Source organism: Peromyscus leucopus, chromosome 2, assembly GCF_004664715.2.
Source record: "Peromyscus leucopus breed LL Stock chromosome 2, UCI_PerLeu_2.1, whole genome shotgun sequence".
Taxonomy (NCBI): domain Eukaryota; kingdom Metazoa; phylum Chordata; class Mammalia; order Rodentia; family Cricetidae; genus Peromyscus; species Peromyscus leucopus.
The window spans coordinates 148,264,646-148,281,411 of record NC_051064.1 but is presented as its reverse complement, the minus strand read 5'-3'; the positions used below and the strand labels follow the sequence as shown (position 1 = coordinate 148,281,411).

Genomic DNA, 16,766 nt, shown 5'->3' with positions numbered 1-16,766 from the left:
TTGTTGTGCAAACAATGTCTTCATCTGTAAGGAAGAGAATACTCATGCTTCAAATGCCATCATGATGCTTAAGGAAGGTGCTGTCATAGGGTGCAGTATCTGACATAGGACAAACACTTTACCTTTGCCTAGGAAAACATCATTTCCCATGGATCAAGGATCACTAGAGCTTTTCTCAATAACACAAACATGAATTTTCCACACTGTAGAAGCACCAAATATTTTGGACAAAACTGCAAGCCAGGCGGTGGTGGCGCACGCCTTTAATCTCAGCACTCGGGAGGCAGAGCCAGGTGGATCTCCGTGAGTTCGAGGCCTGCCTGGTCTACAGAGCGAGATCCAAGACAGGCACCAAAGCTACACAGAGAAACCCTGTCTCAAAAAAAAAAAAAAAAAATCTAAATGGAAATGCCACCCAATAACAACAGCACAGGTGTTCACTTAAAACCCTACTACATACAAGCTGTGTATTTACATTCCTCCTCTTTGGAAGTAACAGTTCTTACATTTTGTGAAGATCATGGAAGGTCAGTGACACTGAACACACAGTTATATGGAAATCATAGCATGTGATAAAACGGTGCATTTTAATATACTATAGCTAGCAGGAATGGGGACACACGCCAATACGCCTAACACAGCCTGGGCTAGAGCAAGACCTAGTTTCACAAAGGGTGGAGGAAAAATGACTACAGTCTCTTGTTTATTATAGCACTATTCACAAGAATCAACATATGGGCTCAACCCACGACAGATGAATGGATAAGGAAAATGTGATACCCATACATAAATGGAATGCTATTTAGCCATTAAAAAATTGAAATTCTGTCATTTGCAGCAACATAGACGGAACTAGAGGAGATTATTAGACTATATTAAGTGCAATAAACCAAGCACAGAAAGACAATGCAGCATGTTCACACTAATTTACAGAAGCCAAAAAAGTTGATTTTACGAAAGTAGAATAGTGATTGCTAGAGAAAAAGAAGGGAAGAGAAGAGAGATAAAGGTCGTAAAATGGGCACTAAAACTGAGAGGAGGAGCTGTAGAGTTGGCAGCAGTTAAAGCACTGGCTGCTTTTCCAACGGACCCAGGTCCAATTCATGGCACCGACATGGCAGCTCATAAGCTTCTGTAACTCCAGTCCTAGGGAATCTAACAGCTCTTCTGACCCTCATGGATATCAGGCACACATGTGCAGGCAAAACACTCATACACATAAAGTAATAAAATAAACAAATCTTCTTAAATTTTTTGTTTGTTTAGTTGGTTTTTCCAGACAGGGTTTCTCTGTGTAGCCCTGGCTGTCTTGGAATTTACTCTGTAGACCAGGCTGGCCTTGAACTCACAGAGATCCACCTGCCTCTGCCTCTCGAGTGCTAGGATTATAGGATTGTTCCGTCTCTGCACAGCCTTAAATATTAAATACTAAAGGTCAGATAACAAAGCTCAAAAGACAGGAGAAACTAGGGCTAGTATTCACAGCAGAGATGGGGAACTTCCAATTTATAATTACAAAATATTCAAGGGGTTGGGAATTTAGCTCAGTGGTGGAGCGCTTGCCTAGCAGGTGCAAGGCCCTGTATTTAGTCCTCAGCTCCGGGGGAAAAATATTTGTAATTATAAGAGGAGCCCAAAGTTTCCCAAACATAGAAATGATCCATATCTGAGGAAAAGGAAATGTTAATTACCCTAACCTGATCGTTATACACTGTATATTGCTACTGTTTAACTCTGAAATGTCTAACCTGACAGGCTTATATTTTGAACTTGTTCCTGAAAAGATGAGTGGTGCTGGTTGGTCAGCGGAAGAATCACGGCCGTGGCTACCAGAGTTAGAATGGGCTTTATTAGAAAGAAGAGGGGATAGGGGGGAGAAGCCAGGCCTGGCAGAGGTAACAGAGAGAGGAAACACAGGAAGAGAGGCGCAGAGAGGATGGGGGTCTGTGTCCACCTTTTTAAGGCAGTATGTAGTTGCCCGGTGATGACATAAGGCACCAGACAAGACCACGAGCTGAGCATGTACAGAATCCTAACAGTTCCCCAGCTGGAGGTATTATTCGGAGAGGCTGTAGAAATGTCAAGAGGAAGGGTCTAACTGACCAAACAGGTCAGTAGAGGCAGGCCTTTTAACGGTTATACCTGACCACCCCCACCCTCTCACAGTCGCTGCTTCTTTATGCCTTATGATGTGGATCACTTCCATCACACATCTGGCCAGCATGATCTGTGCTGCCTCAACACACACACACACACACACCCATAGCGAATGAGTGAAAAAAAAAAAAAAAAAAAAACCCTCCCTTTTTTTTTTTGAATCTTAAAAGGTCTTAAAATAAATTTTAAAAAACAACAACAACAACAACTCGGGGCCAGGTATTGGGGTGAATGCTGAAAGATCAGAGAAGCAGAACAAGTCACAGCTAACCTCACCTTGCCAATTCTCAGCCAATCCTGTTTCCTCAAACTGGAAGTCTCTGTGGCCTCATCCAAAAGGATCTCAGCTGAACTGTGCTACTAAAAGCCTAAAAGCGGGCGGTGGTGGCGCACGCCTTTAATCCCAGCACTCGGGAGGCAGAGCCAGGCGGATCTTTGTGAGTTCAAGGCCAGCCTGGTCTCCAAAGTGAGTTCCAGGAAAGGCACAAAGCTACACTGAGAAACCCTGTCTCGAAAAACCAAAAAAAAAAAAAAAAAAAAAAAAAACTGTGAGTTCAAGCCGGGCGGTGGTGGCGCACGCCTTTAATCCCAGCACTTGGGAGGCAGAGGCAGGTGTATCTCTGTGAGTTCGAGGCCAGCCTGGGCTACCAAGTGAGTTCCAGGAAAGGCACAAAGCTACACAGAGAAACCCTGTCTCGAAAAAACAAAAAACAAAAAACAAACAAACAAAAAAAAAGCCTAAAAGCTTAACCAGCTTTAGTTCCTGGTTTTCACGCCTTATATACCTTTCTGCTTCCTGCCATCACTTCCTGGGATTAAAGGTGTGTGTCGCCATGCCTGGCTGTTTCCAGTGTGGCTTTGAACTCACAGAGATCCAGGCAGATTTCTGCCTCTGGAATGCTAGGATTCTATATAGCTTGTGCTACCACTGCCTAACCTCTATGTTTAATATTAATGGCTGTTCTGTTCTCTGACCCCAGTAAGTTTATTGGGGTGCACAATATATCAACCACAAGGTACTGTTGTCACAGTAACACAAAAGTAACTACCACAATATTCAACTGCTGAATTGCCATAGTTTATCATATAAGTATGAACAAATATGTGATAATTTAAGAGGTTAAAAATAAAGTCATTTCAGGGGCTGCAGAGATCACTCAGTTTCTAAAGTGCTTGCTGTGTAAGCATAGGGACTTGATATTGATCCTCATCACCAAAAATAAAAAACTAGAGGCCTGATGGTAGTAGTGCATGCCTTTAATCCCAGCACTCAGGAGGCAGAGCAAGGAGGATCTCTGTGAGTTCAAGGCCAGCCTGGCCTACAAAGTGAGTTCCAGGAAAGGCGCAAAGCTACACAGAGAAACCCTGTCTTGAAAAATTAAAAAAAAAAAAAAAAAAAAAAGGAAGAAGAAAGAAGAAAGAAAAATCAAAATAGTAATGATGATGATTTAAAAAAAACCAAATTCAGTATAGTAGAACACAAATCCTAGTGTTTGGGAAGCAGAGACAGGCAGATCCCTGGGTTTCCAGGCCAGTCAGCCTAGCCAAACCTGCAAACCCCAGGCCCAGTGAGTTACCTTGTCTCAAAAAAGCAGAGGTGCAGGGGTAGGGGTGGCACTGGAGCAGTGGTTCCGTCATGAAGAATGTCTGCTGCTCTTCCAAAGAACCCAAGATCAATTCTCAGAACCCACAAAATCATCTTCAACTCCAGATCCAAGAGATCCAACATCCTGTTCTAGCCTTCACTGGCACTGCACCCAAACTCATGGTCAGACACACACATAATTTTTAAATTAAATTTTAAAAAAAGTGGACATCTGAAGAACACCACCCAAGGTTGACTCCTGCTCTCTCTCTCCGACCCCCACACATGCACAGCCACTATTTACCTACCTACCTATCTCTAACACACACTAATTAATTCGTTAATCATTTCTACACAAGAAAAAAAATCTTTAAACTTGGCAAGAATCAAGCAAAAGAGTTAACAAGATTGTATGCCTTGCTTTGGTAAGAACTTTACTTTTGTCTTGAGAAATTCTGTAAGAAAAAAACAGGGTTTAGAAGGAAAAGAAATGCTTCTTTAAAAGAAAAAAAAAACTTATTTACATTAAGTGAACATCTGGTCTGCACCTTTAATATAGTATCTAATAAATAATAAAAGAGGAATTTTGTTGACTGAATTACCACAAGAAGGTTTTAAAACTCTTAAACTCCAAAATTGTTACTATTTGACACCTCAATTTAAAAATCTACAAATCAAACATCTGTCCAAACAGAGATGTTCAAGAACTATTCCATTCTTTAGCAATAAACTGGAACTGAACTAAATTGCATCCAGATGGTGTGTCTTTCATAAGAAGTTTTATCCACACAAAGCAGATACTGAAAATAACTTGTCATTCTTCTGAAACTCACTAGTAAATGGAAGTATAATAGATAGGTAAGTAAATGTGCAAGCACAATGTCCCCTTCAGCATTTATAATTTAGCAAGTAATTATTTTATTCACATTTAATCCTTCATTATCAACTTTACATATCCATACATTTTTCCATGAAACATAACATATAGATAACTGTTAAAGAATACTATGAGGCCGGGCGGCGGCGGCGGCGGCGGCGGCGGCGGCGGCGGCGGCGGCGGCGCACGCCTTTAATCCCAGCACTCGGGAGGCAGAGGCAGGAGGATCTCTGAGTTCGAGGCCAGCCTGGGCTACAGAGTGAGTCCCAGGAAAGGCGCAAAGCTACACAGAGAAACCCTGTCTCGAAAAACAAAACAAAACAAAAAAAAAAAAAAGAATACTATGAGATAGCATGCATACACCACTAAAGTTTAACAAATGTTAATATGTGGCCATGTCTGCTTCAGATCTTTTCCCCTAAAGCGATTAATATAATAGTGCAGATGTAACTACTCTCTACCTCCTGCTTTAAAAAAAAAAAAAAAAAAACTTTATTAAAGGACCTAGAAGTGCCTAATCTTTTTTTTTCTTTTTTTTAAGGGGGGGGGGGTTTGTTTGGTTTGTTTTGTTTTGTTTTTTTGAATGCCTAATGCTGTTTATTGAAGGAGGGAGGAGGTCTTAAATACAGGCTTACAGCACAATGGGAGAACCCCAAAGGGGAGAAGTTTGCATGGATGTTTTACAATCTTGCATCTAAACTGTTAACGCCCAATATGCAGGATACACAGACAAGGAACTTCCCTTAAGCATTCAAGAGGGTGGAACCCAGGAGGGAATTGGCATAGGGAGGATATCAATGTCAAGGTCAGCAAGCAATGCAACAGTTACCAAAAACGGGGACCAGGGCCCTACAGGTCTCCCTTTTACTAAAATTAAAAAATGAGCTTCTGACTTAGGCTGCATGGGACGCCAGCAGGTCAACTTACCCATCATGGAGACACCTGCCCAGTCACACAGACGCTCTGTCTTAGGTTGGTGAGCAGCCCCCAGAAGTGCCTAATCTTTACAGTTCCTAATTTTTTTAATTCTATGGTTAAAGTTATATTTTGGACATATTAGGTGAGGGAGAGAGAAAGAGACAGAGCAAGCATGAATATGTGTGTACATCTTGGTTATTTTTCTATTGCTCTGGGGGGAAATAAAGACACTATGATGAAGGCAGCTTAAAGAAAAAGCATTTAGGGCTGGAGAGATAGCTCAGAGGTTAAGATCACTGACTGCTCTTCCAGAGGTCCTGAGTTCAATTCCCAGCAACCACATGGTGGCTCACAACCATCTGTAATGAGATCTGGTGCCCTCTTCTGGCCTGCAGTCATACATGCTGTATACATAATAAATAAATACATCTTTGAAAAAAAAAAAACAAACAAAAAGCATTTAATTTGCGGCTCACAGTTCCAGAGGGTTAGACTATCATGACTATCACAGTGAGAAGCTTGGCAGCAGGCAGGCAGGCAGGCATGGTGCTGGAGCAGTAGCTGAGCTCACATCTTGATCCACAAGCACAAGGCAGAAAAAAGACACTAGGAATGGCATAGGTTTTGAAACCTCAAAGCCCACCCCGGTGACATGCATACCGCCTCCAGTAGACCACACCTAAACCTGCAATAAAACATATTACTACATTTAAATTCAATCTTTTTTTGTTTTACTCAGACAGGGTCTTATGAAGCTAGCTTGGAACTTGCCATGGTGTCAGGGATATTCTGGAACCCTAGTCTCTCTGCCTCTGCTTCCTGAGTGCTATGATCAGGCCTGGCTCTTTCATCTTTTTCTAATGCGGCTACTAGAAAATAAAAATTACATATATGGTTCACAATTAAGGCTCACCTTGTTTTTGTTTTTTTAACGCTTCATGAATTTACATTTCATCCTTGTATGGGAGTAATGCTAATCATATATATTATTCCATTTTTAGTATATGTGCTGCTAAAGCAAACACACATCTTGTATTTCTACTGTGATGTTGTCCTAGATATTGCAAAGCAGCACCAAAATAAATACAATTTCAGAATCAAGACGTAGACAGCAGGTAACAGTAGCACATGTTTGTAGTCCTATTAGTGAGGTCTGAAATAAGAGGCTCATTTGCATCCATCAGTTGGGAGACTAGGCTGGGCAGAGTAGCAAGAAGTCATCTCATTAAAAACAAAAAACAAACCAACAAACAAAAAACCCACTTAGAATAAGGGACTGGAGATGAACTATTAAGAGCAACTGCTGTTATACCTTTTTTTTTTTGGGGGGGGGGGGTTCGAGACAGGGTTTCTCTGTGTAGCTTTGTGCCTTTCCTGGAACTCACTTGGTAGCCCAGGCTGGCCTTGAACTCACAGAGATCCTCCTGGCTCTGCTCCCGAGTGCTGGGATTAAAGGTGTGCACCACCACCACCACCACCACCACCACCCACCACCACCACCGTTAATAACAGCAGTTGTTAGTGTACTTGTTCTTGCTTATTTGCAAAATAAGCACAATCCCCACCCCCCAATTTGGTTCCCAAGCACCCACTTGGCAGTTCACAACCATCTTTATCTCCAGTTAGAGGGGATCCAACAGACATTCCACAGGTACTACCCACACATGGTACACACACATGCATGCAGGCATGTGTAAAATAAAAATAGGTAAAAAAAATTTAAAAAATATGCATCTTTCATCCCATCATTTAGGAGGCAGAGACAGGCAGATCTCTGAGAGTTCCAGGCCAGTCTGGTCTCCATAGTCCCAGGAACACACAAGAATTGAGATGTGAAGCACAATCCTAATTAGTGTTATCGATAAAAACCCAAAGTCAGATATCAAGCAAGGGTAAAGAAGCTCAAAGATCAGAGAAGCAGAGCAGTAGTCACTATTGAGTTCTTAAAGGGGCTGAGATCCCGTCTCCGCCTTATATTCCTGTCTCCACCTCCCTAGTGATGGGGTTAAAGGTGCACACCACCACTGCCCAGATGTTTCAATCTTGTGTAGCATAGGGTGGCCTTGACCTCCTGATCTTCCTGCTTCCTTCTCCCAAGTGATGGGATTAAAGGTGTGTGCCGCCACTGCCTGGCCACTATGGGTAACTAGTAGCTAGCTCCACCCTCTGATCTCCAGGCAAGCTTTATTTATCAGAAAACAAACAAAATATACAACAGAGATGGCTGAGGGAGAAATCTTACTCCAAGAAAAGCAGGCTCCTGAGTTATCCTCCTACACCAATAAACAACACAAACAATGGCTTCACTTCATTTTCTTTTTCTCCTAGTCAGTTCAGTAATCACTTGAACAGATAGAAAACAGATCTACTATAAGTCATTCATTCATCTAACAATTCCTATTCACTGGACACTGGCGGTGCCATGGAAAACAGGGAAGGCCTATGAAAATAATAAGCAAGTTAACAAATGTCATCCTAGAAAAGTGCTCTGAAGAAGTCATACGTTTAAAAAAAAAAAACAGTAGTCATCTTTCCTATCCAATCCTATCTTTAGCATCAGCTTTTAGGAGTCCTTGGATGCTGTAGGCACTGAGATTTATTTTAGGGGTGATAAATTCATTATTCCAATGTGTTCATACCACAAACTCATTTTCTATGTAAATATTTTCAACCGAAGCATTCTGCAGAACACATATACAGTTCCCAAGGACACAACAAAATACAAGCACTCTGTGCCATTGTCTTAATTTTCATAACATGGGGTTGCTCAATTTGGTTTAATGCTTAATTTGGGGTAAGGGAGAGTCTAAAATAAAAGTCATCACTTTTATTTTAGAAAAGAAAATAAGGGGGCTGGAGAGATGGCTTGGCGGTTAAGAGCACTGGCTGCTCTTCCAGAGGTCCTGAGTTCAATTCCCAGGAACCACATGGTGGCTCACAACCATCTGTAATAAGATCTAGTGCCCTCTAATGGCCTGCAGTCATACATGTTATATACACAGTAAATAAATAAATCTTTAAAAAAAAAAAAAAGAAAGAAAGAAAAAAAAAAAAAAAAAAAAAAAAAAAAAAAAAAAAAAAAAAAAAAAAAGAAAGAAAGAAAGAAAAAGAAAAGAAGAGCTGGAGCGGTGGTGGCGCATACCTTTAATCCCAGCACTCGGGAGGCAGAGCAAGGCGGATCTCCGTGAGGTCAAGGACAGCCTGGGCTACAGATTGAGTTCCAGGACAGGCACCAAAACTACACAGAGAAAAACCTTTCTCAAAAAAAAAAAAAAAGGAAAATAAGAACATCTTGTTAAAAACAAGGCAAAACAAATTCCAACGGTTAAGCATCAGTCAATATCAATCTGATCTAGGAAGCACAGAGACCTAGACTAACCTGGTCAGCTTCTGCCCTTTCCTTGAAGAAAAAAAAAAATGACTCCCCACATCCTAGAATTAGATAAAAAACACTTATGTGTGTGGCCATAAGCATGCTATTGAACCAGGCCTCTGTCAAGTCAGGAATAAAATGAGCCTTCACTACTGCCAACTTTCAGCACGTCCATGCACCAATTCACTACACATCCATTGTAGCCATGTTATTTAAAGACACAATACACAACGGGGTGAAGAAAAGAGTAGATGTCAGAAATGTTCAATGATAACTGAATTCTGCCAGCAAAGTAGAGCAAACTCAGACAACAGAAGAGTACATATCATTACAATACTGAAGGTGCATTTAATAACTTCTTTTTACTGAATAGAGTAACTGAAAAACATCTAATGTGATGCTATTTCCCAGGGCTACATAATAAGACACTGACTCAAATATATATATTACTTCCCGTGTAGAAAAAAAAGTATTGAAGAATTATCACAAATAGCTAGCATTGGTTACCTATGCTTTTATTTTTTAAGACAAGTTCTCACTACGCAGCCCCGGGGTAGTCTTGAACTTGTTATACAGACCAATCTGGCCTCAAACTCGGAGATCTGCCTGCTCCTGCCTCCAGAGTGCTGAGATTAAAGGTGAGCATCACCACTGCTCAGCCAGTATTTTGTTGTTGCTGTTGTTGTTGTTGTTTTTTGTTTGTTTTTTGTTTTTTGAGACAGGGTTTTTCCATGTAGTTTTGGTGCTTGTCCTAGAACTCAGTCTATAGACCAGGCTAGCCTTGAACTCAGAGATTTGCCGGGCTCTGACTCCTGAGTGCTGAGATTAAAGGCATGCACCACCCTCGCTGCCCCAGTATTTCTATTTTTACAATTACTTCCTATGTAAATTCTCTAAACTGATGTCACTTATGAAACATTTCACTAACTTTCTGATTATCTGGTACTTTCTTCCTCAAAGAGGCATCCCAAGTGTAAGTATGCAAGTACAATTAACCAAAGTTTAGAAGTAACTTCAGTTCTTTCCACTCTACATGCTATTAATGTCTGAGCTCCCACTTAAGTATTTTCTCCATTACTGTTAAGATAACATCAAAGTCAAAACCGAGAACTGTTTAATCTGAGTGCAGCAATGAAGTGTTTCAACCTTTGAAGAAATTTTACATCAAGCAAAAAGAAAGTTATTTGTCTCTCACCTGTGAACATTTCTTCTACAGCCTATTCAAAGTGGTGTTATGGCTGTTTCAATTTATATCACGGATTGACTTATCTAAGGAATCTAAATTTTACTTTCACCTTTTGTTGGGGGGGGGGGGGATAGAATGCCAAAAGGCACCAAAGGCTTTTCTAAATGTTTAATTTCATTAAAATTTAATAATAGTGTACTAGGAACATGGCTCAGTAGAACACTTGTCTAGCATAAACAAAGCCCTGGATCCCAAAGAAAACTTAGAGTTATAGACAGGTCAGTTTGAAAACAAAACTTTATTTTTGAGACAGTCTTACATAACCTAGGCTAGTCTTAATTCTATACCCTATTGTCTTCCCCTTCCAAATGCTGGGATTAGAGCTGCATGCCACCACACCCAGCTTTAAATGCCATACTTTTAAAACTGTGTGTGAGGCCAGGTGGTAGTGGCAGAGGCCTTTAATCCCAGCACTCAGGAGGCAGAGGCAGGAGGATCTCTGTGAGTTCGAGGCCAGCCTAGGCTACCAAGTGAGTTCCAGGACAGGCCCCAAAGTTATACAGAGAAACCGTGTCTCAAAAAACCAAAAATTTAAATACATAAATAAATAAATAAATAAGTGTGTGATAGGAGCTGGAGAGGCGCACATGCTCCTCAGGCCCCTTTGGCCCCTCCATTTTAACTCGAGCCTCAAAAGCATACTTGAAATGCTCCACAGTAAACAGCCAGTAATTTAGGTCATTTGATCCAAGAGAACAATGCCTTCTAGGGCACACCAAAATAGGAAGCCCTGCTGTCAAAGTAACCAAAAACAAGATGCAGGTGAAGAACTACTTTCCCCATTACAAAAAGAAGAGGTAGATTTCTGTGCCAGTCAACGAACCTTATACACTAGAACAGAATGCTTACCTTTCTACTATTATCCACAAGTCCTTTAGGACAGTGGTTCTCAACCTTCCTAATGCTGTGACCCTCTTATGTTTAATATGCTGCAGTGGCCCCCAACTATAAAATTGTTTTGTTGCTATCTCATAACTGTACTTTTCGCTGTTATGAGTTGTAATGTAAATATCTCATATGCAAGATAGCTGCCATGTGACCCCCTGTGAAAGTTTGTTTGATCCCCCTCTCCAAAGGGTCACAACCCACAGGTTAAGAACCACTGCCTTAGAAGCGCTACCATCTTCGTATGTTCCTCTTGTATCACCTGAGATCCACCATGAGGACACCGCTTCTCTCTTAGGGACTCTTTAACATGAAAATCTCAGCGCTTCCCCAGCGTCATTTGTCCTTCCCCTCCCCTTCCCTCCCTCTCCTACTCCACCCTCACTATTTATCCACATCCTCCATAAAGTAGTGGAAGGGGGCACAGTGGGCACAGAGCTAAAGCAGACTCAGGTCCACAGCCGAAGCCTCCCTCTGCAGCTCACTTCCAGGTACCACTGTTAACCACTACATCTTCCCAGGAATCTCTCTGCCCAGTTTTAAAATGAAAGATAAAATACCTTTCTCAAGCTGACAAATAGCAGGCCGAGTGGGTAAAGGTAAGCCCGACAATCAGAGTTCAATCTCCAGAACCCACATAAAGGTGGAAAGAGAGACCCATTATCATAAGGTGTCCTCTGACCTCCACATGCAAGTCATGGCATAAGAAAGCACACTTTCTTTTCTCTCTCCTCTCCCACTCTCTCTCTCTCTCTCTCTCTCTCTCTCTCTCTCTCTGTCTGTCTGTCTCTCTCTCTCTCTCTCTCTCTCTCTCTCACACACACACACACACACACACACACACACACACACACACGCACGCACGCACGCACGCACGCGTGCCCCTAAAATTTCACTCCTATAGGCTAGTGTCCTTAGTACTGGAGGGTACTCTGCATGCTACCAAAGGAAAAAGGTAAACACCAGCTCGGCTACAAACCCTTTGCTACAATGGTGCCCTCCCTACAAGATATGCTGATGCAACAGTGGCACAAAGCTTGTGGGAGTCCCCAACCACTGACTGGATTTTAGATACACTCCATAAGATAGAGAACCCATCCCTGACATGGCTCAGGTGGCCAAGAACATGAGACTAGACAGGTGAGGGGCCTAGGGGGAAACTAAATACTACTGTTCTGCTAAAGGAACATAGCAATAATGTGACTCCTAATGAATATCTGCTACACTCATAGATCAGTGTCTTGCTCAGCCATCATCAGAGAAGGTTCCTCTTACAGCAGAGGGGAACAAATACCTAGACCCACAACTGGACAATATGCAGAAAGTGAAAGATGTTGAAACATTCAGTCCTAAATGGGATGTCTCAGTCAAATCCCTCCCCTCAGAGCTCGGGAACCCTGTAGAAGAGGAGGCAGAAAAGGTTGTAAGAGCTGGAGAAGTTGGAGGACACCAAGGAACACAGCAGAACCAACAAACATCACAGAGACTGTGGCAGCATGTACAGGGCCTGCAAGGGTCTAAGACAGATGGGGTCCCAGTGCTGAGACAAATAGACACAAGCCACCATCCTGCTGTGGAATGTCTTTCTGTACACTGTGAATTATGCTGCTCTGATTGGTTGATAAACAAAGCTGCAATGGCCTATGGCAAGGCAACTTAGAAGCAGGTGGGAAATCAAAGCAGATATACGGAGAGAAGCAAGGAAAGGAGAGGAAGACACCAGACTGCCATCCTAGGAACAACGTGTAAATGGATGCAAGTAAAGCCATGGAACAAGTGGCAATACATAGATTAACAGTTATGGGTTGAGTTAAACTATAAGAGCTAGCTAGCAAGAAGCCTGCCATAGGCCATAGTTTGTAAATAATATCAAGCCTCTGAATGATTATTTTATAAGTGGCTACAGGACAACGGGGCCAGGCGGGACTGGAGAAAACTTATGGTTACATCATCCCTAACCCAAAGCTATCTACAACTGACAGCTGCTCACAAAGGAAAATTTAGTTTTCTCCAATGGAGTCTCAATGCATATACAAACCACTGTTAATGGCAGGGCCTGTGCTCAGCAGCAGATAATCAACAATTCAATGGTATGTGTGAGGATTCTTGGTCTCATAATGCTGTGTGCTTTGTCAGGGCCTTTTTTTAACTGTACAAGTCTTTTGTGTATATATTATGGTTTCCAGTTTTGTGGTTTTATGGGATTTCTGTGTGTGCCAGTGTTGTGTGTCTCTGCATCTGTATGTTTTTTGTGTGCTTTTCCTTTAGCTTGTTTTCTTGTTTGGTCCTATTCCAATTTGTTTATTATTTCTTTTTTAAATACCAGTTTGCTTTCCAGTAAGAGAGAAAGGGTGTGTGGATTTGGACAGGAAGGGAGGCAAGGAGGGTCTGGGAGAGTTGGGGGAGGGAAAACTACAATCAATACATTGTATGGTGGAGGGGATCTGCTTTCAATCAAAAAAAAGTATCTTTTTTTCCGTTTTTTTTGAGACAGGGTTTCTCTGTGTAGTTTTGGTGCCTGTCCTGGATCTCGCTCTATAGACCAGACTGGCCTCTAACTCCCAGAGATCCACCTGCCTCTCCCTCCTGAATGCTGGGATTAAAGGCGTGTGCCACCGCCACCACCACCGCCTGGCTAAAAAATAAAGATTTTAAAAATACTTCTATGTAGTCCTATCTGGTCTGGAACTCAATTGTATATCAGACTGGCCTCAAACTCATAGAGATCCACCTAGCTCTGCTAAGAATAAGCCTGTACACCAGTACATCCAGCAGTAAGTAATTATTAAAAAACTATATCTACAGCATAGGGTTGTGACATTCATGAAAATGGTGTCTGGGTAAGTACTAAATGTAAAAAAATAAAAAATTAAGTGTAAGGCAGGTGACTTGTACCAATGTCTACTTCTTACAAAGAAAGCTAAAGACAGGAATTCTCATTCTCATTCCTTGAAGTCTAATTACCAGACCAAAGAACTTATGAGCATAACAGAAGTAAATCTGAAGCTGACCCATGGCTTAGCTGAAGAGTTATAGACCTCGAGCTTTTAAACTGCAGTTCACAGAGAGATTCCAGGGATGCACTACTCCCCTGAAATCACAAACAAGTCTGAAGCAGTGATATTTCTATAGTGTTATTTCCCTGTTTTAAAAAAAAAAAAAAAAAAAAAAAAAAAAAAAAGTCGAGCTGGGCAGCGGTGGTGCACACTTTTACACCTTTAATCCCAGCACTCGGGAGGCAGAGCCAGGCGGATGGATCTCTGTGAGTTCGAGGCCAGCCTGGTCTACAGAGCTAGATCTAGGATAAGCACCAAAACTGCACAAAGCAACCCTGTCTCGAAAACTAAACAAACCAACAAACAAAAAGTCTCCACCAAATTTCTACTGGCTCCAGCCAGCCTTGTTCTCTATTCTCTTCACAGCTCACATCCACTTTTAACCCATTGCAGTTAAGGTTCTGCTCCCCCAACTCCCCCACCCTCCCCACCCCAGACAGGGTTTCTCTGTGTAGCTCTGGCTGTCCTGGAACTCGATCTATAGAACAGGCTGGCCTCAAACTCACAGAGATCCGCCTGCCTCTGCCTCCTGAGTGCTGGGATTAAAGGCGTGCTCCATCATCACCACCCAGCCCAATAAGGTTCTTAGTCCAAGTACTCCATTGATATAATCTTGCCAAGAGATCGTCTCTGAGTCCCACACACAATTATATCCAATCCATCAATCCAATTCTCAATCCAAATCTATCCTGATTTAGCAGTCTTTGAAAATGTCTGTCTTGTATGATTATAGTCTACAATCTTTTGTTTTCCTCCTTTGTTAACCTCATCTTGATTTGTGTTCCTGATTTTAATATTCCAAGGACTTGTTTTTTATAGCTCCATACACATGCTATGATTACTCTATCTTCCAATTTCCCAGTTTGAATGACATTTGCCATGAAGTCCCAACTGCACATCTCCCATTCAAGTTTCTCATTTGAATTCCAGATTCTCTTTAATATCTACTCAGCAGCTCCACCTGGGTATCTGTCATTAATGTTAAATGTAATGTGGCCAAAAGTAAGCCTTTTTATTTATTTAATTTTATGGTTTTTGGACAGGGTTGTACTAGGTTGCCCAGACTTGACTCCTGTGCTCAAGGGAATCCTGATTCAGTGTTCCAAAGTGTAGTGTGCACAATTCCATCCAATTTAAAATTAAAATCTAGTCAAGGGCATCTAAGGTAGGTCCACCCCAGGTCAGTTTGTAACCTGCAAAATAGCTAAATACCAAAACTCATCTTTGAGATGAGTTTGAGACTCATCTTTGACCCCTCTTCCCCCATCCTACATCAAAATCCATAAGAAATTACTATTACTGTGCTTTGAATGCATTCAGAAATCAAACACTTCACCAACCACACTACCACCACCCTGAAATATGCCACAACCATTCTTCACATGGTTTGTTACTCCTATAGCCTCTCCTTATGTCTACCGTTCCTTTTAAAATACAAATTATAGGGCTGGAGAGATGGCTCAACGGTTAAGAGCACTAGCTGCTCTTCCAGAGGTCATGAGTTCAATTCCCAACAACCACACGGTGGCTCACAACCATCTATAATGAGATCTGGTGCCCTCTTCTGGCCTGCAGGCATACATGCTGGCAGAACACTGTATACATAATAAACCTTTTTAAAAAAATACAAATTATAGCATGTCCATTCTTTTAATGGCCCCTAGGAACACCAGAAACGTAGCTACTAACTCCTACCACCTTCCCAGTACATAGTATATTTTGTATCTGTCTTAGGTGACAAGTCAGATGACAGAGTCTAGATATTGGTCCTCCAAAAGAGTCCTGACCCTGAACTTCTGTAAATGTGTCCTATTTTGTAAAGGTGGTCCTTGCACATATAAGTATGTCAAGACAAGAACATCTGGCTGGAGGGAGCCATAAATACAACAGTAAATGTCCTGACAAGGAGACCAAGAGAAGCTTAGAACAGACTCCTCCCTTGGCTCAAAAAAAAAAAAAAAAAAAAAACTCTGCAGACACTTGGATTTCAAACTCTGGCCTCCAGGTCCGAGACAATAACATTCTGGCACCTGAAAACTGATTAACGCACTCTTTCCCTTGCTGGTTCTCCTCTCGTGTGTTGACTTCTCTGGGCCTTCCCACTGACCATTTCCCTCTGCCTGAAATGTTCAATCTTCAGTAAGTAAGCAGGACAAAGCCCCATACCATTTCACCTTTTGCTAAATATGACCCTGTGGTGATATATTGTGTCCCCCAATATATTGTGCATCCTAATAAACTTATCTGGGGTCAGAGGACAGAACAGCCACTAGATAGACATAGAGGCCAGAAAATGGTGACACACACACCTTTAATCCTAGCATTCCTACAGCAGAGACCCATCGGGGTCTCTGTAAATTCAAAGCCACATTGGAAACAGCCAGGCATGTTGACACACGCCTTTAATCCCAGGAAGTGATGTCAGAAAGCAGAAAGGTATATAAGGCATGAAAACCAGGAACTAGAGCTGTTTAAGCTTTTAGGCTTAAAATATCAGTTCAGCTGAGATCCACTTGAATGAAGACACAGAGGTTTCCAGTCTGAGGAAACAGGATCAGCTGAGGAATTGGCAAGGTGAGGTAGCTGTGGCTTGTTCTGTCTCTCTGATCTTTCAGAATTTACCCCAATACCCAGGTTAGATTTTATTATTAAGACCTTCTAACAATTCA

General features: G+C 41.8%; 1 protein-coding gene and 1 non-coding gene across 2 annotated transcripts in view; both read right to left on the bottom strand.

The window, feature by feature from the left end:
- The window catches only part of Rere (arginine-glutamic acid dipeptide repeats), a 367,060-nt gene that overhangs the window by 321,315 nt on the left and 28,979 nt on the right, over nt 1-16,766 (bottom strand).
- Nucleotides 6,458-6,562, bottom strand: LOC114684036. Its single transcript, XR_003733227.1, has one exon. It is a non-coding gene; the product is annotated as a U6 spliceosomal RNA (small nuclear RNA).